The 26,952-nt window shown below is 48.8% G+C and overlaps 1 protein-coding gene across 16 annotated transcripts in view; it reads left to right on the plus strand.

Annotated features, from left to right (window-relative positions):
* Positions 1-26,952, plus strand: part of mbnl1 (muscleblind-like splicing regulator 1) — a 357,851-nt gene that overhangs the window by 106,346 nt on the left and 224,553 nt on the right. For 3 of the 16 annotated variants that reach the window (XM_087993342.1, XM_043702708.2, XM_043702714.2), the window contains exon 1: positions 18,723-19,208. The exons of 1 other annotated variant lie outside the window; for it this stretch is intronic. The gene's annotated coding sequence lies outside the window, so the exon portion shown is untranslated. Of the gene's footprint in view, positions 1-18,720; positions 19,209-19,696; positions 19,718-19,750; positions 19,887-20,274; positions 20,495-26,952 lie in introns of those variants that run through there. 12 more of the 16 variants (XM_043702707.2, XM_043702710.2, XM_043702709.2 and 9 more) reach the window with 10 other exon arrangements.

Genomic DNA, 26,952 nt, shown 5'->3' on the forward strand with positions numbered 1-26,952 from the left:
TCCTCAGTACAATGTCCCTGTGTACAATGTATCCTCGGTATAGTGTATCCTCAGTGTAATGTCCCTGTGTACAATGTATCCTCAGTACAATGTCCCTGAGTACAATGTATCCTCGGTATAGTGTATCCTCAGTGTAATGTCCCTGTGTACAATGTATCCCCAGTACAGTGTATCCTCAGTACAATGTCCCTGAGGACAATGTATCCTCAGTACAGCGTATCCTCAGTACAATGTATCCTCAGTACAGCGTATCCTCAGTACAATGTATCCTCAGTACAGCGTATCCTCAGTACAATGTATCCTCAGTACAGCGTATCCTCAGTACAATGTATCCTCAGTACAATGTATCCTCAGTACAATGTCCCTGAGTACAATGTATCCTCAGTACAATGTATCCTCAGTACAGCGTATCCTCAGTACAATGTATCCTCAGTACAATGTATCCTCAGTACAGCGTATCCTCAGTACAGTGTATCCTCAGTACAGCGTATCCTCAGTACAATGTATCCTCAGTACAGCGTATCCTCAGTACAATGTATCCTCAGTACAGCGTATCCTCAGTACAATGTATCCTCAGTACAGCGTATCCTCAGTACAATGTATCCTCAGTACAGCGTATCCTCAGTACAGTGTATCCTCAGTACAGTGTATCCTCAGTACAGCGTATCCTCAGTACAATGTCCCTGAGTATAGTGCATCCTGAGTACAATGTATCCTCAGTAAAGTATCCCCTGAGTACAGTGTACCCTGAGTACAGCGACCCTGAGTACAGCGAACCCTGAGTACAGTATATCCTGAGTACAATGTATAATCAGTTTAGTGTGTACTGATTATAGTGCACCCTGAGTACAGCGTATCCTCAGTACAGTGCACCCTGAGTACAGTATATTCTGAGTACAGTGTATCCTGACTAGAGTGTATCTTGAGTACAGTGTCCCCAGAGTATAGTGCATGCTGAGAACAGTGAACCATATGTATAGTGCACCCGAAGTACAGTGTATTCTGAGTACAGTGTATCCTCACTACAGTGTCCTCTGAGTATAGTGTTCCCTGAGTAAAATGTATTGTCAGTACAATGTCCTGGGGTACAGTGCACCCTGAGTAAAGTGTATCCTCAGTGCAGTGTCCCCTGAGTACAGTGTATCTTGAGTACAGTGGCCCTTAATTACAGTGCAGTGTCCCCTGAATACAGTGTATCCCAAGTCCAGGGTACCTTCAGTGCAGTATGCCCTCAGCACTGTGTCCCCAGTAGACTGTATCCTCAGTGCTGTGACCCCAGTACAGTGTACTCTCAGTGCTGTGTCCCCAGTATAGTGTACCTTCAGTGCTGTGTCATCAGTACAGTTTACCCTCAATGCTGGGTCCCCAGTATAGTGTACCCTCAGTGCTGTGTTCCTGTACACTGCACCCTCAGTGCTGTCGCCCCAGTATAGTGTACCCTTAGTGCTGTATCCCAAGTATAGTTTAACCTCAGTGCTGTGTCTGCAGTACAGTGTACCTTCAGTGCTGTGTCCCCACTACAGTGTACCCTCAGTGATGTGTCCCCAGTACAGTGTACCCACAGTGCTATGTTCCCAGTAGCGTGCACCTTTAGTGCTGTGTCCCCAGTAGAGTGTAGCCTCAGTGCTGTGTCCAGAGTACAGAATACCCTCAGTGCTGTGTCTCCAGCATAGTGCACCCAGAGTGCTGTGTCTCCAGCATAGTGTACCGTCAGTGCTGTGTCCCCAGTACAGTGTACCCTCAGTGCTGTGTCTCCAGTACAGTGTACCCTTAGTGCTGTGTCCCCAGTAGAGTGAACCCTCAATGCTGTGTCCAGAGTACAGTGTACCCTCAGTGCTGTGTGTGCAGTACAGTGTACACTCAGTGCTGTGTCCCGAGTGCAGTGTACCCTCAGTACTGTGTCTCCAGTATAGTGTACCCTCAGTGCTGTGTCCCCAGTACAGTGTACCATCAGTGCTGTGTCTGCAGTACAGCATACCCTCAGTGCTGTGTCCCCAGTATAGTGCACCCACAGTGCTGTGTCCATAGTACAGTGTACCCTCAGTGCTGTGTCCCCAGTACAGTGGATATTCAATGCTGTGTCACCAGTACAGTCTCCCCTCAGTGCTGTGTCCCCAGTAGAGTGTACCCTCAGTGCTGTGTCTGCAGTACATTGTACCCTCAGTAATGTGTCTCCAGTAGAGTGTACGTTCAGTGGCGTGTCCCCAGTACAGTATACCCTCAGTGCTGTGTCCCCAGTACAGTGTACCCTTGGTGCTGTGTCCCCAGTGCAGTGTACCCTCAGTGCTGTGTCTCCAGTAGAGTGTATCCTCAGTGCTGTGTCCTCAGTACAGTGTATCCTCAGTACTGTGTCCCCAATAGAGTGTACCCTCAGTGCTTTGTCCCCAGTACAGTGTGCCCTCAGTGCTGTGTCCCCAGTAGAGTGTACCGTCAGTGCTGTGTCCCCAGTACAGTGTACCCTCAGTGCTGTGTCCCCCTACAGTGTACCCTCAGTGCTGTGACTTCAGTACAGTGTACCCTCAGTGCTGTGTCCCAGTATAGTGTACCCTGAATGCTGTACTGGGGACACAGCACTGAGCATACACTCTACTCCAGAGTACAGTGCACCCTCAGTGCTGAGTCTGCAGTACAGTGTTTCCTCAGTGCTGTGTCCGCAGTATAGTGTATCCTCAGTGCTGTGTCCCCCTACAGTGTAACCTCAGTGCTGTGTCCCCAGTACAGTGTGCCCTTAGTGCATTTTCCCAGTAGAGTGTACCCTCAGTGCTGTGTCCCCAGGAAAGTGTACCCTCAGTGCTGTGTCCCCAGTAGGGTGTACCCTCAGTGCTGTGTCCCTAGTACAGTGTACCTTTAGTGCTGTGTCTGCCGTACAATTTACCCTCAGTACTGTGTCTCCAGTACAGTGTATTCTCAATGCTGTGTCCCCAGCATAGTTCACCCACAGTGCTGTGTCCACAGTAAAGTGTACCCTCAGTGCTGTGTATACAGTACACTGAGTGCTGTGTCTGCAGTACAATGTTGCCTCAGTGCTGTGTCCCAGGTATAGTGTATCCTCAGTGTTGGGAACTCTACAGTGTACCCTCAGTGCTAAGTCCCCAGTAGAGTGTACACTGAGTGCTATGTCTGCAGTACAGTGTACCCTCAGTACTGTGTCTGCAGTAGAGTGTACGCTCAGTGCTGTGAACACAGTACAGTCTATCCTCAGTGCTGTGTCCCCATTACAGTGTACCCTTAGTGCTGTGTCTGCCGTAGAGTGTACCCTCAGTACTGTGTCTCCAGTACAGTGTATCCTCAGTGCTGTATCCCCAGTCGAGTATATCCTCAGTGCTATGGCCCTGGTAGAGTGTACACTCAGTACTATGTCTCCAGTATGGTGTACCATCAGTGCAGAGTCCCCAGTACAGTGTACCCTCAGTGCTGTGTTCCCAGTAGAGTGTACCCTCAGTGCTGTGTCCCCAGTACAGTGTATCCTCAGTGCTGTATCACCAGTAGAGTGTATCGTCAGTGCTGTGTCCCCAGTATAGTGTACCCTCAGTGCTATGTCCCCAGGAAAGGGTAACATCAGTGCTGTGTCTGCAGTACAGAGTACCCTCAGTGCTGTGTACCTAGTATAGTGCACCCACAGTACTTTGTCCATAGTACAGTGTACCCTCAGTGCTGTGTCCCCAGTATCGTGTACCCTCAATGCTGCGTCCCCAGTATAGTGTACCCTCAGTGCTGTGTCCCCAGTAGAGTGTAACCTCAGTGCTGTGTCCCAGTACAGTGTACCCTTAGTGCTGTGTCTGCAGTACAGTGTTCCCTCAGTACTTTTTCCAGTACAGTGTACCATCAGTGCGGTGTCCCCAGTATAGTGTACACTCAATGCTGCGTCCCCAGTATAGTTTACCCTCAGTGCTGTGTCCCCAATAGAGTGTAACCTCAGTGTTGTGTCCCAGTACAGTGTTCCCTCAGTACTGTGCACCAGTATAGTGTACGCTCAGTGCTGTGTCCCCAGTATAGTGTATCCTCAGTGCTGTGTCCCCATGAGAGTGTGCCATCAGTGCTGTGTCCCCAGTAGAGTGTGCCCTCAGTGCTGTGTCCCCAGTACAATGTCTCCAATATAGTGTACCCTCAGTGCTGTGTCTTCAATACAGTGTACCCTCAGTGCTGAGTCTGCAGTAAAGTGTACCGTCGGTGCTGTGTCCCCAGTAGAGTGTACCGTCAGTGCTGTGTCCCCAGTATAGTGTACCCTCAGTGCTGTGTCCCCAGTATAGTGTACCCTCAGTGCTGTGTCTTCAGTACAGTGTACCCTCAGTGCAGAGTCTGCAGTAAAGTGTACCGTCGGTGCTGTGTCCCCAGTAGAGTGTACCGTCAGTGCTGTGTCCCCAGTAGAGTGTACCCTCAGTCCTGTGTCCCCAGTAGAGTGTACCCTCAGTGCTGTGTCCCCAGTATAGTGTAGCCTCAGTGCTGTGTCACCAGTAGAGAGTATCGTCAGTGCTTTGTCCCCAGTATAGTGTACCCTCAGTGCTACGTCCCAAGGAAAGTGTTACATCAGTGCTGTGTCTGCAGTACAGACTACCCTCAGTGCTGTGTACCTAGTATAGTGCACCCACAGTGCTTTGTCCATAGTACAGTGTACGCTCAGTGCTGTGTCCCCAGTACAGTGGACACTCAGTGCTGTGTCACCGGTACAGTCTACTCCCAGTGCAATGTCTCCAGCACAGAGTGCCCTCAGTGCTGTGTCCCCAGAACAGTGTACCCACAGTACAGTGTCTCCAGTAGAGTGACTCTCAATGCTGCGTCCTCAGTATAGTGTATTCTCAGTGCTGTGTCCCCAGTAGAGTGACTCTCAATGCTGCATCCTCAGTATAGTGTATTCTCAGTGCTGTGTCCCCAGTACAGTGTACCCTCAGTGCTGTGTCTCCAGTACAGTGTACCCTCAGTGCTGTGTCCCCAGAACAGTGTACCCTCAGTGCTGTGTCTCCAGTACAGTGTATCCTCAGTGCTGTGTCCCCAGTACAGTGTACCCTCAGTGCTGTGTCTCCAGTACAGTGTATCCTCAGTGCTGTGTCTCCAGTACAGTGTACCGTCAGTGCTGTGTCCCCAGTATAGTGTACACTCAATGCTGCATCCCCGGTATAGTGTACCCTAAGTGCTGTGTCCCCAGTACAGTGTACTCTCACTGCTGTGTCCCAGTACAGAGTACCCTCAGTGCTGTGTCCCCAGTAGAGTGTACCATCAGTGCTGTGTCCCAAGTACAGTGTACCCTCAGTGCTGTGTCCCCAGTACAGTGTATCCTCAGTACTGTATCCCCAGTAGAGTATACCCTCAGTGCTGTGTCCCCAGTACAGTGTATCCTCAGTGCTGAGTCCCCAGTACAGTGTACCCTCAGTGCTGTGTCTCCAGTAGAGTGTACCATCAGTGCTGTGTTTGCAGTACAGAATACCCTCAGTACTGTGTCGCCAGGAGAGTGTACCATCATTGCTGTGTCCCCAGTACAGTGTACCTTTAGTGCTGCGTCTGCAGTACAGTGTAACCCTCAGTACTGCGTCTCCAGTATAGTGTACCCTCAGTGCTGTGTCCCCAGTAGAGTGTGCCATCAGTGCTGTGTCTCCAGATTAGTGTACCCTCAGTGCTGTATCCCCAGTATAGTGTACCCTCAGTGCTGTGTCCCCAGTAGAGTGTGCCATTAGTGCTGTGTCCCCAGTAGAGTGTGCCATCAGTGCTGTGTCTCCAGTTTAGTGTACCCTCAGTGCTGTATCCCCAGTATAGTGTACCCTCAGTGCTGTGTCCCCAGTAAAGTGTACCATCAGTGCTGAGTCTGCAGTAGAGATTACCCTTAGTGCTGTGTCGCCAGTATAGTGCACCCACAGTGCTGTGTCCCCAGTACAGTGCAGTGTACCCAGTAAAGTGAACATTCAGTGCTTTATCCCCAGTAGAGAGTACTCTCAGTGCTGAGTCTGCAGTACAGAGTACCCTCTGTGCTGTGTCCCCAGTATAGTGCACCCACAGTGCTGTGTCCACAACACAGTGTACCCTCAGTGCTGTGTCCCCAATACAGTGTACACTCAGTGCTGTGTTCCCAATACAGTCTACCCTCAGTGCTGTGTCCCCAGTACAGTGTAACCTTCATGCTGTGTCTGCAGTACAGTGTACCCTCAGTACTGCGTCTCCAGTATAATGTACCCTCAGTGCTGTGTCCTCAGTACAGTGTACCTTCTGTGCTTGTCCCCAGTATAGTGTACTCTCACTGCTGTGTCCCCAGAATGTTCACCCTCAGTGCTGTCTCCAGTATAGTGTCCCCTCAATGCTGTGTTCCCAGTACAGTGCTGTGGCCTCAATACATTGTACCCGCAGTGCTATGTCTCTAGCACAGTATACCTCAGTGCTGTGTCTCCAGTACATGTACCCTCAGTCCTTTGTACCCCGTACTGTGTAGCCACAGTACAGAGTCACCAGTATAGTGTGCCCTCTGTGCTGTGTCTGCAGTACAGAGTACCCTCAGTACTGTGTCGCTAGTAGAGACTACCCTCAGTGCTGTGTCCCCAGTACAGTGTACCTTTAGTGCTGTGTCTGCTGTACAGTGTAACCCTCAGTACTGTGTCTCCAGTGGAGTGTATGCTCAGTGCTGTGTCCCCAGTAAAGTGTACCCTCAGTGCTGTGTGCCCAGTATTGTGTATCCTCAGTGCCATGTCCCCTTACAATGTACCCTCAGTACTGTGTCTGCAGTACAGTGTACCCTCAGTGCTGTGTCTCCAGTATAGTGTACCGTCAGTGCGGTGTCCCCAATGCAGTGTACCCTCAGTGCTGTGTACTGAGTACAGTGTACCCTCAGTGCTGTGTCTCCAGTATAGTGTACCGTTAGTGCGGTGTCCCCAGTACAGTGTACCCTCAGTGCTGTGCCTCCAGTACAGTGTACCCTCCGTGCTGTGTCTCCAGTACAGTGTATCCTCAGTGCTGCGTCCCCAGTATAGTGTACCCTTCATGCTGTGCCTGCAGTACAGTGTACCCTCAGTACTGCGTCTCCAGTATAGTGTACGCTCAGTGCTGTGTCCCCAGTATAGTGTATCCTCAGTGCTGTGTCCCCATGAGAGTGTGCCATCAGTGCTGTGTCCCCAGTAGAGTGTGCCCTCAGTGCTGTGTCCCCAGTACAATGTCTCCAATATAGTGTACCCTCAGTGCTGTGTCTTCAATACAGTGTACCCTCAGTGCTGAGTCTGCAGTAAAGTGTACCGTCGGTGCTGTGTCCCCAGTAGAGTGTACCGTCAGTGCTGTGTCCCCAGTATAGTGTACCCTCAGTGCTGTGTCCCCAGTACAGTGTACCCTCAGTGCTGAGTCTGCAGTAAAGTGTACCGTCGGTGCTGTGTCCCCAGTAGAGTGTACCGTCAGTGCTGTGTCCCCAGTATAGTGTACACTCAATGCTGTGTCCCCAGTACAGTGTACCCTCAGTGCTGTGTCCCCAGTATAGTGTAGCCTCAGTGCTGTGTCACCAGTAGAGAGTATCGTCAGTGCTTTGTCCCCAGTATAGTGTACCCTCAGTGCTGTGTCTCCAGTACAGTGTACCGTCAGTGCTGTGTCCCCAGTATAGTGTACACTCAATGCTGCATCCCCGGTATAGTGTACCCTCAGTGCTGTGTCCCCAGTACAGTGTACTCTCACTGCTGTGTCCCAGTACAGAGTACCCTCAGTGCTGTGTCCCCAGTAGAGTGTACCATCAGTGCTGTGTCCCAAGTACAGTGTACCCTCAGTGCTGTGTCTCCAGTATAGTGTACCGTCAGTGCGGTGTCCCCAATGCAGTGTACCCTCAGTGCTGTGTACTGAGTACAGTGTACCCTCAGTGCTGTGTCTCCAGTATAGTGTACTGTTAGTGCGGTGTCCCCAGTACAGTGTACCCTCAGTGCTGTGCCTCCAGTACAGTGTACCCTCCGTGCTGTGTCTCCAGTACAGTGTATCCTCAGTGCTGCGTCCCCAGTATAGTGTACCCTCAGTGCTGTGTCCCCAGTACAGTGTACCCTTCATGCTGTGCCTGCAGTACAGTGTACCCTCAGTACTGCGTCTCCAGTATAGTGTACCCTGAGTGCTGTGTCCCCAGTACAGTGTGCCTTCTGTGCTGTGTCCCCAGTATAGTGTACTCTCACTGCTGTGTCCCCAGTACAGTCTACCCTCAGTGCAGTGTCCCCAGTAGAGTGTAACCTCAGTGCTGTGTCCCAGTACAGTGTACCCTTAGTGCTGTGTCTGCAATACAGTGATCCCTCAGTACTGTGCACCAGTATAGTGTATCCTCAGTGCTGTGTCCCGAGTAGAGTGTAGGCTCAGTGCTGTGTCCCCAGTGCAGCGTACCCACAATACAGTGTCTCAAGTATAGTGAATCTTCAGTGCAGTGTACCCAGTAAAGTGAACCTTCAGTGCTGTGACCCCAGTACAATGGACACTCAGTGCTGTGTCCCCAGTACAATGGACACTCAGTGCTGTGTCCCCAGTACAGTCTACCCTCAGTGCTGTATCTCCAGAACAGTGCACCCTCAGTGCTGAGTCCCCAACAGTGTACCCTCAGTGCTGTGTCTGCAGTACAGTGTACCCTCAGTGCTGTGTCCCCAGTATAGTGCACCTTCAGTGCTGTGTCCCCAGTATAGTGTACTCTCACTGCTGTGTCCCCAGAATGTTCACCCTCAGTGCTGTCTCCAGTATAGTGTCTCCTCAATGCTGTGTTCCCAGTACAGTGCTGTGGCCTCAGTACATTGTACCCGCAGTGCTATGTCTCTAACACAGTATACCTCAGTGCTGTGTCTCCAGTACATGTACCCTCAGTCCTTTGTACCCCGTACTGTGTAGCCACAGTACAGAGTCACCAGTATAGTGTGCCCTCTGTGCTGTGTCTGCAGTACAGAGTACCCTCAGTACTGTGTCGCTAGTAGAGACTATCCTCAGTGCTGTGTCCCCAGTACAGTGTACCTTTAGTGCTGTGTCTGCTGTACAGTGTAACCCTCAGTACTGTGTCTCCAGTGGAGTGTACGCTCAGTGCTGTATCCCCAGTAAAGTGTACCCTCAGTGCTGTGTGCCCAGTATAGTGTATCCTCAGTGCCATGTCCCCCTACAATGTACCCTCAGTACTGTGTCTGCAGTACAGTGTACCCTCAGTGCTGTGTCTCCAGTATAGTGTACCGTCAGTGCGGTGTCCCCAATGCAGTGTACCCTCAGTGCTGTGTACTGAGTACAGTGTACCCTCAGTGCTGTGTCTCCAGTATAGTGTACCGTTAGTGCGGTGTCCCCAGTACAGTGTACCCTCAGTGCTGTGCCTCCAGTACAGTGTACCCTCCGTGCTGTGTCTCCAGTACAGTGTATCCTCAGTGCTGCGTCCCCAGTATAGTGTACCCTCAGTGCTGTGTCCCCAGTACAGTGTACCCTTCATGCTGTGCCTGCAGTACAGTGTACCCTCAGTACTGCGTCTCCAGTATAGTGTACGCTCAGTGCTGTGTCCCCAGTATAGTGTATCCTCAGTGCTGTGTCCCCATGAGAGTGTGCCATCAGTGCTGTGTCCCCAGTAGAGTGTGCCCTCAGTGCTGTGTCCCCAGTACAATGTCTCCAATATAGTGTACCCTCAGTGCTGTGTCTTCAATACAGTGTACCCTCAGTGCTGAGTCTGCAGTAAAGTGTACCGTCGGTGCTGTGTCCCCAGTAGAGTGTACCGTCAGTGCTGTGTCCCCGGTATAGTGTACCCTCAGTGCTGTGTCCCCAGTACAGTGTACTCTCACTGCTGTGTCCCAGTACAGAGTACCCTCAGTGCTGTGTCCCCAGTAGAGTGTACCATCAGTGCTGTGTCCCAAGTACAGTGTACCCTCAGTGCTGTGTCCCCAGTACAGTGTATCCTCAGTACTGTATCCCCAGTAGAGTATACCCTCAGTGCTGTGTCCCCAGTACAGTGTATCCTCAGTGCTGTGTCCCCAGTACAGTGTACCCTCAGTGCTGTGTCTCCAGTAGAGTGTACCCTCAGTGCTGTGTCCCCAGTACAGTGTACCCTCAGTGCTGTGTCTCCAGTAGAGTGTACCATCAGTGCTGTGTCTGCAGTACAGTGTAACCCTCAGTACTGCGTCTCCAGTATAGTGTACCCTCAGTGCTGTATCCCCAGTATAGTGTACCCTCAGTGCTGTGTCCCCAGTAAAGTGTACCATCAGTGCTGAGTCTGCAGTAGAGATTACCCTTAGTGCTGTGTCGCCAGTATAGTGCACCCACAGTGCTGTGTCCCCAGTACAGTGCAGTGTACCCAGTAAAGTGAACCTTCAGTGCTTTATCCCCAGTAGAGAGTACTCTCAGTGCTGAGTCTGCAGTACAGAGTACCCTCTGTGCTGTGTCCCCAGTATAGTGCACCCACAGTGCTGTGTCCACAGCACAGTGTACCCTCAGTGCTGTGTCCCCAATACAGTGTACACTCAGTGCTGTGTTCCCAATACAGTCTACCCTCAGTGCTGTGTCCCCAGTACAGTGTAACCTTCATGCTGTGTCTGCAGTACAGTGTACCCTCAGTACTGCGTCTCCAGTATAATGTATCCTCAGTGCTGTGTCCTCAATACAGTGTACCTTCTGTGCTTGTCCCCAGTATAGTGTACTCTCACTGCTGTGTCCCCAGAATGTTCACCCTCAGTGCTGTCTCCAGTATAGTGTCCCCTCAATGCTGTGTTCCCAGTACAGTGCTGTGGCCTCAGTACATTGTACCCGCAGTGCTATGTCTCTAGCACAGTATACCTCAGTGCTGTGTCTCCAGTACATGTACCCTCAGTCCTTTGTACCCCGTACTGTGTAGCCACAGTACAGAGTCACCAGTATAGTGTGCCCTCTGTGCTGTGTCTGCAGTACAGAGTACCCTCAGTACTGTGTCGCTAGTAGAGACTACCCTCAGTGCTGTGTCCCCAGTACAGTGTACCCTCTGTGCTGTGTCTGCTGTACAGTGTAACCCTCAGTACTGTGTCTCCAGTGGAGTGTATGCTCAGTGCTGTATCCCCAGTAAAGTGTACCCTCAGTGCTGTGTGCCCAGTATAGTGTATCCTCAGTGCCATGTCCCCCTACAATGTACCCTCAGTACTGTGTCTGCAGTATAGTGTACCGTCAGTGCGGTGTCCCCAATGCAGTGTACCCTCATTGCTGTGTGCTGAGTACAGTGTACCCTCAGTGCTGTGTCTCCAGTATAGTGTACCGTTAGTGCGGTGTCCCCAGTACAGTGTACCCTCAGTGCTGTGTTTCCAGTATAGTGTACCGTCAGTGCGGTGTCCCCAATGCAGTGTACCCTCATTGCTGTGTACTGAGTACAGTGTACCCTCAGTGCTGTGTCCCCAGTACAGTGTACCCTCAGTGCTGTGCCTCCAGTACAGTGTACCCTCCGTGCTGTGTCTCCAGTACAGTGTATCCTCAGTGCTGCATCCCCAGTATAGTGTACCCTCAGTGCTGTGTCCCCAGTACAGTGTACCCTTCATGCTGTGCCTGCAGTACAGTGTACCCTCAGTACTGCATCTCCAGTATAGTGTACCCTGAGTGCTGTGTCTCCAGTACAGTGTGCCTTCAGTGCTGTGTCCCCAGTATAGTGTACTCTCACTGCTGTGTCCCCAGTACAGTCTACCCTCAGTGCAGTGTCCCCAGTAGAGTGTAACCTCAGTGCTGTGTCCCAGTACAGTGTACCCTTAGTGCTGTGTCTGCAATACAGTGATCCCTCAGTACTGTGCACCAGTATAGTGTATCCTCAGTGCTGTGTCCCGAGTAGAGTGTAGGCTCAGTGCTGTGTCCCCAGTGCAGCGTACCCACAGTACAGTGTCTCAAGTATAGTGAATCTTCGGTGCAGTGTACCCAGTAAAGTGAACCTTCAGTGCTGTGTCCCCAGTACAATGGACACTCAGTGCTGTGTCCCCAGTACAGTCTACCCTCAGTGCTGTATCTCCAGAACAGTGCACCCTCAGTGCTGAGTCCCCAACAGTGTACCCTCAGTGCTGTGTCTGCAGTACAGTGTACCCTCAGTGCTGTGTCCCCAGTATAGTGCACCTTCAGTGCTGTGTCCCCAGTAAAGTGTACCCTTAGTGCTGTGTCCCCAGTAGAGTGTACACTCAGTGCTGTGTCTGCAGTACAGTGTACCCTCAGTGCTGTGTCCCCAGTATAGTGCACCTTCAGTGCTGTGTCCCCAGTAAAGTGTACCCTTAGTGCTGTGTCCCCAGTAGAGTGTACACTCAGTGCTGTGTCTGCAGTACAGTGTACCCGCAGTGCTGTGTCCCCAGTAGAGTCTACACTCAGTGCTGTGACTGCAGTACAGTCTACCCTCAGTGCTGTATCCCCAGTAGAGTGTACCCTCAGTGCTGTATCCCCAGTACAGTGTATCCTCAGTGCTGTATGCCCAGTAGAGTGTACACACAGTGCTGTGTCCCCAGTAGTGTACCATCAGTGCTGTGTCTGCAGTACAGAGTACCCTAAATGCTGTGTCCCCAGTACAGTGTACCCTCAGTTCTGTGTCCCCAGTAGAGTGTACCCTCAGTGCTGTGTCCCCAGTACAGTGTACCCTCAGTGCTGTGTCCCCAGTAGAGTGTACCCTCAGTGCTGTGTCTGCAGTACCGAGTACCCTCAGTACTGTGTCGTCAGTAGAGACTACCCTCAGTGCTGTGTCTGCCGTACAGTGTAACCCTCAGTACTGTGTCTCCAGTGGAGTGTACGCTCAGTGCTGTGTCCCCAGTACAGTGTACCCACAGTACTGTGTCTCCAGCTTCGTGTACCCCGAGTGCTGTGTGCCCAGTATAGTGTATCCTCAGTGCCATGTCCCCCTACAAAGTACCCTCAGTACTATGTCTGCAGTACAGTGTGCCCTCAGTGCTGTGTCCATTGTGGAGTGTACCGTCAGTGCTGTGTCTCCAGTATAGTGTACCGTCAGTGCTGCATCCCCAGTATAGTGTACCCTCAGTGCTGTGTACCCTCAGTGCTGTGTCTACAGTACAGTGTACCCTCAGTGCTGTGTCCCCAATACAGTGTACACTCAGTGCTGTGTTCCCAATACAGTCTACCCTCAGCGCTGTGTCCCCAGTACAGTGTACCCTTCATGCTGTGTCTGCAGTACAGTGTACCCTCAGTACTGCGTCTCCAGTATAGTGTACCCTAAGTGCTGTGTCCCCAGTACAGTGTACCCTCAGTGCAGTGTCCCCAGTAGAGTGTAACCTCAGTGCTGTGTCCCCAGTACAGTGTACCCTCAGTGCAGTGTCCCCAGTAGAGTGTAACCTCAGTGCTGTGTCCCCAGTACAGTGTACCCTTAGTGCTGTGTCTGCAGTACAGTGTTCCCTCAGTACTGTGCACCAGTATAGTGTATCCTCAGTGCTGTGTCCCGAGTAGAGTGTAGGCTCAGTGCTGTGTCCCCAGTGCAGCGTACCCACAATACAGTGTCTCAAGTATAGTGAATCTTCGGTGCAGTGTACCCAGTAAAGTGAACCTTCAGTGCTGTGTCCCCAGTACAATGGACACTCAGTGCTGTGTCTCCAGAACAGTGCACCCTCAGTGCTGTGTCTGCAGTACAGTGTACCCTCAGTGCTGTATCCCCAGTAGAGTGTACCCTCAGTGCTGTGTCCCCAGTAGAGTGTACCCTCAGTGCTGTGTCCCCAGTACAGTGTACCCTCAGTGCTGTGTCCCCAGTAGTGTACCATCAGTGCTGTGTCTGCAGTACAGAGTACCCTCAGTACTGTGTCGCCAGGAGAGACTACCCTCAGTGCTGTGTCCCCAGTACAGTGTACCTTTAGTGCTGTGTCTGCCGTACAGTGTAACCCTCAGTACTGTGTCTCCAGTGGAGTGTACGCTCAGTGCTGTGTCCCCAGTAGAGTGTACTCTCAGTGCTGTGTCCCAAGTACAGTGTACCCACAGTACTGTGTCTCCAGTTTAGTGTACCCTCAGTGCTGTGTGCCCAGTATAGTGTATCCTCAGTGCCATGTCCCCCTACAATGTACCCTCAGTGCTGTGTCTCCAGTAGCGTGTACCCTCAGTGCTGTGTCTCCAGTATAGTGTACCGTCAGTGCAGTGTCCCCAGTACAGTGTACCCTCAGTGCTGTGTCCTGAGTACAGTGTACCCTCTGTGCTGTGTCTCCAGTAGAGTGTACCGTCAGTGCGGTGTCCCCAGTACAGTGCTGTGCCTCCAGTACAGTGTATCCTCAGTGCTCTGTCTCCAGTATAGTGTTCCCTCAGTGCTGTATCCCCAGTATAGTGTACCCTCAGTGCTGTGTCCCCAGTAAAGTGTTCCATCAGTGCTGTGTCCGCAGTAGAGAGTACCCTTAGTCCTGTGTCCCCAGTATAGTGTACCCACAGTGCTGTGTCCCCATGCAGTGTACCCTCAGTACTGTGTCTGCAGTACAGTGTACGCTCAGTGCAGTGTCCCCAGTACAGTGTGCCCTCAGTACTGTGTCTGCAGTACAGTGTATGCTCAGTGTAGTGTCCCCAGTACAGTGTACCCTCAGTGCTGTGCCTCCAGTACAGTGTACCCTCAGTGCTCTGTCTCCAGTATAGTGTTCCCTCAGTGCTGTATCCCCAGTATAGTGTACCCTCAGTGCTGTGTCCCCAGTAAAATGTTCCATCAGTGCTGAGTCTGCAGTAGAGAGTACCCTTAGTGCTGTGTCCGCAGTAGAGAGTACCCTTAGTGCTGTGTCCCCAGTATAGCTGTGTCTCCAGTACAGTGTACCGTCAGTGCTGTGTCCCCAGTATAGTGTACACTCAATACTGCATCCCCGGTATAGTGTACCCACAGTGCTGTGTCCCCATATAGTGTACCCTCAGTACTGTGTCTGCAGTACAGTGTACGCTCAGTGCAGTGTCCCCAGTACAGTGTGCCCTCAGTACTGTGTCTGCAGTACAGTGTATGCTCAGTGTAGTGTCCCCAGTACAGTGTACCCTCCGTACTGTGTCTCTAGTATAGTGTACCTTCAGTGCTGTGTCCCCAGTATAGTGTGCTCTCATTGCGGCGCCCCAGTACAGTGTACCCTCAGTGCTGCATCCCCAGTACAGTGTTACCTCAGTGCGGTGTCCCCAGTGCAGTGTACCCTCACTGTTGTGTCCCCAATATAGTGTACCAGCAGTGCTGTGTCTGCAGTATAGTGTACCATCAGTGATATGTTCCCAGTACAGTGCACACTCAGTGCTGTGTCTGCAGTACAGTGTCACCTCAGTGCTGTTTCCCCAGTACAGTGTACCCTCAGTGCTGTGTCTCCAGTACGGTGTAACCTCAGTGCGGTGTCCCCAGTACAGTGTACCCTCAGTGCTGTGTCCCCAATATAGTGTACCAGCAGTGCTGTGTCTGCAGTATAGTGTACCATCAGTGATATGTTCCCAGTACAGTGCACACTCAGTGTTGTGTCTGCAGTACAGTGTCACCTCAGTGCTGTTTCCCCAGTACAGTGTACCCTCAGTGCTGTGTCTCCAGTAGAGCGTACCCTTAATGCTGTGTTCCCAGTACAGTGTACCCTCAGTGCTGTGTTCCCAATACAGTCTACCCTCAGTGCTGTGTCCCCAGTACAGTGTAACCTTCATGCTGTGTCTGCAGTACAGTGTACCCTCAGTACTGCGTCTCCAGTATAATGTACCCTCAGTGCTGTGTCCTCAGTACAGTGTACCTTCTGTGCTTGTCCCCAGTATAGTGTACTCTCACTGCTGTGTCCCCAGAATGTTCACCCTCAGTGCTGTCTCCAGTATAGTGTCCCCTCAATGCTGTGTTCCCAGTACAGTGCTGTGGCCTCAGTACATTGTACCCGCAGTGCTATGTCTCCAGCACAGTGTACCCTCAGTGCTGTGTACCCCGTACAGTGTAGCCACAGTACAGTGTCTCCAGTATAGTGTGCCCTCTGTGCTGTGTCTGCAGTACAGTGTACTTCGTGCTGTGTCCCCAATATAGTGTACCCTTAGTGCTGTGTCCCCAGTAGAGTGTACCCTCAGTGCTGAGTCTGCAGTACAGAGTACCCTCTGTGCTATGTCCCCAGTATAGTGCACCCACAGTGCTGTGTCCACAGTACAGTGTACCCTCAGTGCTGTGTCCCCAATACAGTGTACACTCAGTGCTGTGTTCCCAATACAGTCTACCCTCAGTGCTGTGTCCCCAGTACAGTGTACCGTTCATGCTGCGTCTGCAGTACAGTGTACCCTAAGTACTGCGTCTCCAGTACAGTGTACCCTCAGTGCTGTGTCCCCAGTACAGTGTACCCTTCATGCTGTGCCTGCAGTACAGTGTACCCTAAGTACTGTGTCTCCAGTATAGTGTATTCTCACTGCTTTGTCCCCAGTAGAGTGTACCCTCAGTGCTGTGTCCCCAGTAGAGTGTAAACTTAGTACTGTATCTCCAGTATAGTGTATCCTCAGGGCTGTGTCCCCATACAGTGTACCCTCAGTACTGTGTCTGCAGTACAGTGTATGCTCAGTGCAATGTCCCCAGTACAGTGTACCCTCTGTACTGTGTCTCTAGTATAGTGTACCTTCAGTGCTGTGTCCAGAGTACAGTGTACCCTCATTGCGGTGTCCCCAGTACAGTGTACCCTCAGTGCTGTCTCCTGAGTACAGTGTACCCTCAGTGCTGTGTCCTGAGTACAGTGTACCCTCAGTGCTGTGTCTCCAGTATAGCATACCCTCAGTGCTGTGTCCCCAGTACAGTGTACCCTCAGTGCTGTGTCCCCAGTACAGTGTACCCTCAGTGCTGTGTCCCCAGTACAGTGTACCCTCAGTGCTGTGTCCCCAGTACAATGTACCCTTAGTGCTACGTCCCCAGTATAGTGCACCCTATGTGCTATTTCCGCATTATAATGTATCCTCAGTGCTGTGCCTGCAGTAGTGTACCCTCAGTGATGTGTCCCCAGTACAGTGTACCCTCAGTGCTGTGTCCCCAATATAGCTTACCCGCAGTGCTGTGTCTGCAGTATAGTGTACCCTCAGTGATGTGTCCCCAGTGCAATGTACACTCAGTGCTGTGTCTGCAGTACAGTGTCACCTCAGTGCTGTTTCCCAGTACAGTGTACCCTCAGTACTGTGTCTCCAGTACTTTGTACCCTCAGTGCTGTGACCCCAACATAGTGTACCCTGAGTGGTGAGTCTGCAGTACAGTGTACCCTCAGTGCTGTGTCCCCAATATGGTGTACCTGTAGTGTTGTGTCTGCAGTATAGTGTACCCTCAGTGCTGTGTCTGCAGTACAGTGTACCCTCAGTGCTGTGCCCCCTGTACAGTGTACTCTCAGTGCTGTGTGCAGTATAGTGTACCCTCAGTGCTGTGCCCCCTGTACAGTGTACCCTCAGTGCTGTGTGTACAGTACAGTGTACCCTCAGTGCTGTGTCTCCAGTTCAGTATACCCTCAATGGTGTGTGTGCAGTATATTGTACTGTCACTGCTGTGTCTCCAGTACAGTGTACCCTCAGTGCTATGTGTGTCATATAGTGTACCCTCAGTGCTGGGTTTGCAGTACAGTGTTCCCTCAGTGCTGTGTCCCCAGTGTAGCGTACCCTCAGTGCTGTGGCTGCAGTATCGTGCACCCTCAGTGTGTATCCCCATAACAGTGTGTCCCCAGTATAGTGTACCGACTCCAGTTTCCCTTGAGTACATTGTCTCCTGAGTAGAGTGTACTGTGTGTGGTGTTCCCTTGCGCTGTTTAACTGTTTACCCAAAGTGCTGAGTATGATTTCTTTTATTTATATTTGTGAGAGCTTGCTATGCAATTCACTGGTATGTTTCCCACAATTTGAGAAAGCACTTTCATCTTCTGGGTCAGCCTGTGTTTGGGAAAAGGCTCTACACAAATGTAAGCTGTTTCCCTTCAGCTGTGTACATACCGTGTAGAGCACAGTGTTCATTCAACAGCCTTCCTCATGTCTTTACCTTCGGGAATTCAGTTGCAAATAGACATGCTCAGAAGTCGTATTGGTTGTATTAGCTGACCAAGGATGTCTCTCGCTCTTACTTATCACCATTGCTGCATTGGTAGCTTGATAAGAAGGCTGGTAGATAATTATATCAATCAATAAGTCCTAAAGTGGGACTTCAAACTGGAACTTCGAGCTCAGGACAGATGTAACTCCCACTGTGCCGTCACACCTCTTTTATAAACAAAAACAGAAAGTGCTGGTCAAACTCAGCAGGTGGGGAGAGAAATCAAAGATAACATTTCAGGTCCTATGACCCTTCCTCAGAACACATTGAACCTCTTGCTTGCTTTACACCCAATCCTATAGTTACTGGTACGTGAGTGTATTCAACCAATTCGTTTTAGTTTGTGGAGCAGATCAATAGCTCTGATCCCAGTGGTACCATTCTGACCATGACATTGCACACAGTCAGTGAAAGCTTCATAGTTAGAAACTGTTGTGTTGTTCCAATGCTCTTCAGGTGGTGAAGAGTTAACTTGGAAATTTGCTAAAGGCCTGAAATTTGCAAGCAAGCCTCCCGGACTTCCCCGACTGGTGAGCAACAATGGTAAAGACTATTAAAAACATGCACATAAATCCATCTCTTCTCACTAACCTCACTCCCCCTCTGACTCTCCCAAATCCAGTCCCTGACAACAGCTTGCTTGTATCTCACTTGTGGCTCTATAGTTCAGAGGTTATTATATGCTTTACATATCAGATGGAAGCTACCAATTACAGCACTTTGTAAGGGGGAACGAGGAGGCTGTTCCTGTCTACTGACAACTTCCTCTGTACTTAGTTCTGATTTAAGTCTGTCTCTTCCCCCTTTCAGTATAGAGGCCCTTATGTCTAAGATCCCAGACTTTTTCAGCTCTCCTGTGTGCAGTATGTGTGTGTATATAAGCGAGACTGCTACATTTTAGAAAGAGAGCAGGGATAGAAACATCTAGAAGACACCTAAGTGCTTTTTTTTTCCCCACTCCATGCTGGAGAATTTAGCAGGTACAACCCAGTGCTTCCTGATCGAGTTTGTGCAGCCTCTGGGAGGAGAGGGGTGGTGAGTTGGAGGAGGGGCATTGCGGGCAGATAGCACCACACGGACTGAGCAAAGCGCAAGGTTCCACCCAGTTTCACTCCACAGCCCTGTTTGTAAGCTGCAGCTCTGTAAGTTCAGCCAGCCGTCATGCTGCTCTGACAAGCGGGAGGGGAGCTGGCCCAACTGCCTAAGTTAACACATCTTTGGCATCTTTGGAATAGAGAGGGAGAAAGACAGTGAAAAAAATATTAAGATGAATCCCACAGTGCCTTGAACATTTTGTCCTCTGTTCCAGTGCATTGGGGACAAACAATGTGAGGTAAGGTTCTTGAGTGTGTGTATGTATATACATATGTGTGTGTGTGTATATAGACATTTGTCTGTATATGCCTATACATGTACGTGTATATATGTATATACGGATTTGTGTATATAGGTATATACAGGTGTGCGTATATACATGTATGTTTATGTATACATGTATCTATAGACGTGTGCGTATGTAGATATTCATATGTATACAGTATGTTTGTGTTTGTTGCGATTTGGTCACAGTGGGAGTTAGGTGGGAACGACTGGACTATCAACGGGTGAACAGAATTGGAGAAGGAGGCGGGGGAGGGAGGGAAGGGTGGAGGGGTGTTCTTGTAGCCGCGGTATACGGTTTCATATCACACATCATCTTCGTCTGGGAGTCGAAGTCAGAAGGTCGCAGCTGCAGGCAGAGCAGAGCAGATCGGAGCGGAGCGGAGCCCCGCCACAGAGCAGCTTCTTCCTGTCTGCAAGGACAGCGTCACACTCTCCCTCTCATACAGCAGCAGCAGCAAGGCAAGGAGAACGTCTATCCTCTGTCTGTCTGTCTGCCTGTCTGTCTAACACATCAGCAAAGGCAAGGAAAAACAGGTGGATACCAGCAACTGCCCGCTCCTTCAATTGCCTCAGTTTCCAGGGAATGATTAATAAGTGTCAATTGCCACCAGCCGTTTGACATGTGCAGGTAGCTGTTTACTGTCTTGTAAAGGTGCTCTCTGGTTAGGTGTTGCGGGGGGGGGGGGGGGGGGTCTGTAAGGAGTTATTCATTTAAAAAAAAGAAAGGGGGTCTGTTAGCATGTACTGCATGTGGTCCTGGTGTGTGCAGCGAAAGGTTAACTCTCTGCCTACTGTCTATAAATTATGCGTGATATGTTTAGCCGTGCTTCCTTATATGGCCAGTGCTGTATTTCAGTACAGTATGAGGCCTGCCAAGTTTAACTGGGTGGAAGACGGCCCTACATGAGTGGGTTTTCTCTTCTCTCCCCCCCCCCCCCCCCACTCCACTATTTGCAGTGCGTCACCCACTAACTGTTGGAAAAGTAAGTGCACGCAGTGTTACCGACTGCCTTGTGTTCATTTCAAGCAGTCCCTTCTCGTTAAGGTAGTAATTCTAAAATGCAGGAGCCATGATTGTGGATTGTAACGTGCGCTTAACACACGCAAAAAGAATCGCTTGAGGGATCGAAGCCTTCCACACCACTATCACCAACCCCCCCCCCCCCCCCCCATGTGTGTTTGTTTATTTTCTGATTTCATTTCTCGAATTTTGAAGCAGCGAAGGGATTTGCCAAGGTGAGTCTTCAAAGGCATCATTCGTAAATGTTACTGTGTTGAACTTTCTGGTAATAGATGTGGGCCATTTGATTAGATTGCTGTGTGCCTGTGACTGGGCCACTCCCCTGGACCCACCTTTTAAGGTCTAACCCCTTGCTCTGCCTCACCAATTCTCTGGCTCCATTGTCAACCTCCTTTTTTTTCTTCTTGTCTTGGCTCAGAAACATACCCAGGGTTGAAAGCGGGTGGTGATAGGATAGACCTTGGTGGGGGGGATGGGGTGGGAGAGGGGCGACAAAGCCCCCTCCCCACACCCAACACCAGCTTTTGTTTTGCCCACTGGTGGGATTGTGGGACTATTGAAATGGGGAAATGAAAATGAATGAGTCAGACAAGGTTGGACAGAATGGGGGATGGGGGGGGGAGAGAGAGCGAGAGCGCGGTGGGAAGGACTGGGGATGGAGGGGGGATGCCTTCTGAATCTAAAATCATCCAGATGTTTGAATGTTTTCCAATGGCATCGATTCAGTGGATCAGTTACCACAGATTGTATGTGTGTGTGTGTGAGAGAGAGAGCGAGGGAGGGACAGAGATATGGAATAGACAGAGTTAAGGAAGTCTTGCACTGAAAATTAGAAAGACTTCAACTCTCTCGCTGCCACTTGTGCATCCCACGTTCAGTCTGAGCTGCACCCACTCTTCTGTATCACACAAGGTTCAGTGTTGGTGGATTCTGTCTGCTTTAAAATGGCTACCTTTGCAACATGGGGTTAATCAGGATTGAATGTTGGCGCCTTGGTTGTTGCCTCCCCTTCTTTCTTTGCTTTCCCGTCAGGAAAACAGAACCTCGTGCCGATTAGTAGACATGCTTGTGATTCCTGAATAATCTGTTTATCCCCCCTCCCTGCTTCCTTCTCATTACCGATATTCAAAATTATAACAAAATCAATGATTTATCGATGCAAATTAAGCATTTGGTCACTAGACAAGCAACGTTCGGGGCCTATTAAAAATGGAATATGGCACAGTCCAAATGTTGTGGAAGAGAGGGAGGCCTACTTTAGCTTTGAATTCCCACTAGCAGTTTTTATCGGTGGACTGAGAGAGTTAGCATCATGTGGCTTACCAATCCAAGTAATGCAGACAGTGCTCGTGAAAGGGGCATAATGTTTCTTTTAATTCCAAGCAAACAAATAGAAGAGCCTTCGCCAAATAATTTTGAATCCATAGCGTCATAGCTTCGATAGAATTTTACAGTCCAAAAGGAAGCCATTTTACCCATTGTGTCTGTACTGGCTCCTGAAAGAGCTACCTAGCTCGTCCCATTCTCCAGCCTTAGCTCGGTAGTCCTCTAAGTTCATCACTTTTAAATGTATATCCAACTGGTAACCAGTTCAAAACATCAGCAGTCCTCCTCGATTAATTTGCTGATAATATTGATTGTATACCACTGGATGTAACTTTGACATGAAATTGCTTTTGCTGAAAAGTCATCAGAGTTGAGTCCTTTGCCTGCAATTTGACAAAATCAAAAGTGCTCACTGTATTCAACTTTTTGCAGAATAATTGTTTAAAGTTTGTTATCAGTAAGACTCAGATTGATCTTTGTTTAAAACAACAATCACTCTCTGTCACTTAGGCAAATGCATGATTTGTACAGCATTGCTATCTTGGGATGTTGTGACAAGTTCAGCACTGGTAATCCTAGTGCTTGGGACTTGTCCCCAGTGTGTCAGATTCCCGAGATCATAAGCGACCAGATTCACTCTTGCCCACATTCCCTGCTTAAGTGACAACAAAAATAAATGCAACTTGGACATGCACATGCAGTGGATGCCTAGATGTCCCCATGCATATACAGAGACCATGTGCAATCAATTCAGAAAGGAGATTGACATATTTCCCATTCAAACCTTTGTTGCAATCAGACACTCTTTTTATCTTAATTTGGGTGTACCTTTGGTAATGAACTGAGAGTCTGGGTTTCAGACCCCCATTCTGGGAATAATAGTGTGATCCAGCTTGCATGTTTCAGGCTGCGCCATTGAGCAAGGGTGAGGCATCAAACAGAGACCTTCTGTGTCTTTTCCATTAGCACAGGTGTCAAGGAACCTGGGACATAGTGTAAGGAGGAGTAGGGACATCTCTTAATGTGCTATGACCCATTAATATTCCTCAATCAGTTTAACTGGTTGTTTATTTTCACTGGTGTAAGTAGAAGCTTACTAAATAGCTATCTCTGCATTGCAGGGATATGCAGGGACATTGATAATGTCACTGTTCAAAAACAAGAGGGTCATCCATTTAGTACACATGAAGCAAAGTCTTTTAACACTGAGGATTGTGAGTTTAGAAGAAAGAGAGAATCTTCTTGAAACACATAAAATTCATACAGAGGTGGACAGACTGGATGCAGGCAGAGGATAGTCAAAATAAGTGGTCACCGTCTCATTCTACACACTAAGCCATTTTGGATTGAGATAAGGAAAACTCTCTTCCCTCCAAGAGTGGCAAACCCATGGAATTTATGTTGAAGGAAACGGCTTTCTAGAGGCAGAAGGCAGTATGGGGAGAAAAACACACATATCCTTTTTATTCATTCACAGGATGAGGGCATCGTTGGCTAGGCCAGCATTTATTGCTGCATCCCTACTTGCCCAAAGGCAGCTAAGAATCCACCACATTGCTGTGGATGTGGAGTCACATGTAAGCCAGAGTTGCAATTTCTTTCCCGAAAGGGCACGAATGAACCAGACTGGTTTTGCCCACAACAATTGGCAGCGGATTTATGGTTATCATTATGTTTTTAATTCCAGATTTTCATTGAATTCAGATTCCACCATCTGCTGTGGTGGGATTTGAACCTGGGTCCCCAGAACATTACTTGGGTCTCAGGATTAACAGTCCAGTGATTTATACCACTCGGCCACTCCCTCCATGTCCATTGAGATAGAGGTTGACAGTACTAGTTTTGGAGTGGGCTAAATGGCCTCTTGCTGCTCCTATTCTTTCTATCAAGCAAAAACTTAAAGTGCTGGAGAAACTCAGCAGGTCTGGCAGCATCTGTGGAGAGACCGAGATAATGTTTTGGGTCTGGTGACCCTTCTTTATTCTGTGTCTTTGGCGCGCTCTTTCTGAAAAGGCAGTGGAAACAGAGTCTTGGAATATTTTAAATGCAGAGGTCGCTAGGTTCTTGATGAGAAAGGGGAGGAGGTTAAAAGGTTATCAGAGGAAGGCAGGAATCCAGAGTAATCAGATCAGCCATGGTCTTATAGAATGGCTGAGCAGGCTCCAGGGGTTGAGTGCCCTACTTCTGCTTCTAATTCACATGATCTTGGGTCTACACAGAATTTGCAAAACAGAACCAGGTCATTTAGACCATTAGTCTCTGCTGGTGTATACACACTATTCAAGCCATTTTCTAATGTTTAGCCTCAACAACATATACTTTTATTTCTCAATCTCTAATTTTTTTAAATCTAACTTTCACTGTATAATATTCACTGCAACTGCCCTTTATGATAGCAAATCTCACATTCCAACCATTCTCTGGATGAAGATGTTTCTCCTAAATTCTTTATTGGTTTTTTTAGGTAGCTGTCTTATATTGGAGTCGTCTAGTTGCTAGGCATTGGCAAATGGGACGAGATTAGGTTAGGATGTCCGGTCGGATGGACGAGTTGGACCAAAGGGTCTGTTTCCATGTTGTACATCTCTATGACTCTGACTCTAGTTTGTGGTTCTCATTTAAGGATAAACATCCCTTTCAAAACTCTTGTTTCATGTTAAAGCTCTTCATTAATCAGATTGCTCGTTACTCTGTCTATGAAAAGCTACTCCTTTTACAGTTATGAGCATACACGGACATATGTGGATGCTAATTGGATTGCCAATAAAATGTTCACCGACTTAGCAATATTAGCAAAAGTCTTCTATTCTCTTCCATGCATTTGATGAAAAGGCAATAACAGGTCAGTAAACTATCAGCCATATTACTCCTTAACAGTGGGATTCACGTTAATTCTGTGGGTGTGGCTTCACACTGTCCTTTCATCCTTCCTTCGCATTTCTATGCCAGTGAACAAGCACCAGGATAGCACCCAGTGAGGTGTGTCCCCGTCCACCATCTATCCTTATTGACCTTGTACTGGAGTATCCAAGATCAATTATCCTCTCACTATTGCTTTAGTTCAACTGATGGGAGTCGGTTGCTCAAGCCATTCATCTCAGCAGTTTACCATGAAACAGAGAAGAAAACTCATGTTTCCCTTATGGCTAAGATAATGGGTGAATGTTATGGGAAGTGCACGTAGACCTATAGAATCATAGAATTCTACAGTACAGAAGGAGGCCATTTGGCCCATAGTGACTAGTTCCTGAAAGAGCTACTCAGCTCCAATTCTCCAACCTTATCTCTGTTGCCATCTAAATTCATCACTTTCAAGTATACCTCCAGCCCTCTTTTGAAACATCCAATGGAATCTGCCTCCACCATTCTCCCAGGTAGCACATTCAAAATCCTAACAACACAATGTAAAGAAGATTCTCCTCATCTCACTCCCAACTCTCTTACAGTCTTGAAATTGTGACCCCTAGTTACTGACACATGATCCTGCTTTGCCATAAAAGTTTTGCCTAACCCTTTTGCGGGATTGATCCATCGCATGCTGCAGTTTTCTGAAATCAGGAAGTATTTTGTCACATTAGAGGGTAGTAGTGATCTGAAACTCTTCACAAACTTCTAAAATGGTTCTGGATGCTCGGGGGAAGATGGAGCTTTTAGGATTGAGATCAGTAGTTTTTTTTTTGTTCAGGTAGGGGATGTGGAGCAAAGGAGCATAAATGGAGTTGATGGGCAGATCATTCATGATGAAACTGGATGGAGGACCATGCCTTAGACTCTGAATGGTTGCCTGTAAGGAACAACCTTTGAATTCACTGGCACTCATCGTGTGTTATCTATCATTGCCACAGGACGCCAGCGTTGTTACAAATAGGCCTTCTTATCATGTTTCTCCTGAGGAAGTTAAAAAGGTGGAAGTGCTTCTTTTCTATTTCATTCACAGGATGTGGTGTCGCTGGTTAGGCCAGCAATGTATTGTCATTCCCTAATTGCTCAGGGGGTAGTTAAGAGTCAGCTGCATTGCTGTGGCTCTAGAGACAAATGGTGTCCAGACCAGGTTAGGATGGCAGAGTTCTTTTCAGTAGGACATTGGTGAACCTGTTCGTCATTATGCCTGCTTTGTATTCCAGATTTTTACTGAAATCCAATTTCACCCTCTAGCATGGTGGAGATGCAAAGCCACGTCCCCGGAACATTATCATGGGATCCTGAATTCTGATCCCAGCAATGTTACCCTACACCATCCATCAATCTTTGTGGACAGACTTACTTTGTATTTGTCACCATTACCAATGTAGAAAGTTTCACATTTCTGCAGAGAATCGAACATCAGGGTAGGGGCTTACCGGAAGGGAGTGTGAGTATTCAGAAAGAACTCTGTCTTTGACTTGTGAACGTGAAAGTGAAACAGATTGGTTGGCACGTAAGGTATTAGAGTGTTGGTAGCTTGTTACAATTTAATGAAAGGTAGCAGTATTAGAAGAGAACCCAGTAATTAAGGGATGTTATTTGCATTCTTTATTGCTAAAATTGCCCTTGATTGCTAGTTTGAAGTGCGCAAGAAAACCATCGGCAATTGCTTGATGGATCAGCCAGGGCTTTGCAGACTGTAGCCAATAGTACTGTCTGTTAACAAGAGCAAGTTTGATGTGTATATTTACATTTAAGAAATATAATTGTATTTTTCTTTTCACCCCCATCCCTTTTGGCCAGTGGGGTTCTTAAACTGTTCAGAGGTTTATGTTTTGTGCAGTGTTCACATTCCTGGATCTTTTTGGACAGGTTGGAGGGAAATCTATTGAATGGCCCTTAACTCCCAACTGCCACCTCTCTTTCTCTGTATCTCTCTTGCGATCTTCTTTGTCTTCCAAACTGAAATCTACTAAAATTAGGTTAGTAACTTGCTCTGCTATTGGAACTCTGACAGTGGGCAGGATAGAAATGGTTGCAGGAAAAGGTAGCTTTCCTCAGTAGTTAAAGGTCCTAACCGTGACGCATCCAAAGCCAGGTGATTTCTGTTAGAATTCTGGATGCTATCTAGCCCCATGGACTGCAGAGTCTCCTTTAAGGCAGTTCAGTACCATCTGTGGAGTGGTAGATCTAGAATTACATGTTGACCAGACTGGGTAAAGATGGTAGATATTCTTGCTTAAAGGATGTAAGTGAGCCATTTGTTTTTTTTTTAAATAACACTCAGTGATAGTTGGCGTGGCTGCCTTTATGGAGATTAGCTTTATATTTCAAGTTTGTTAATTGAATTTAAATTCCTAGTTGGAATTTCAACTCATGTCCCCAGAACATTAGTCTGGGCCTCTGTATTATAAGCCCAGTCATATTGTGACTACTCAGACGG

This window comes from Chiloscyllium plagiosum, unplaced genomic scaffold (assembly GCF_037043375.1).
Source record: "Chiloscyllium plagiosum isolate Xiang-an unplaced genomic scaffold, Cpla_swu_hap1 HiC_scaffold_13, whole genome shotgun sequence".
Lineage (NCBI taxonomy): Eukaryota > Metazoa > Chordata > Chondrichthyes > Orectolobiformes > Hemiscylliidae > Chiloscyllium > Chiloscyllium plagiosum.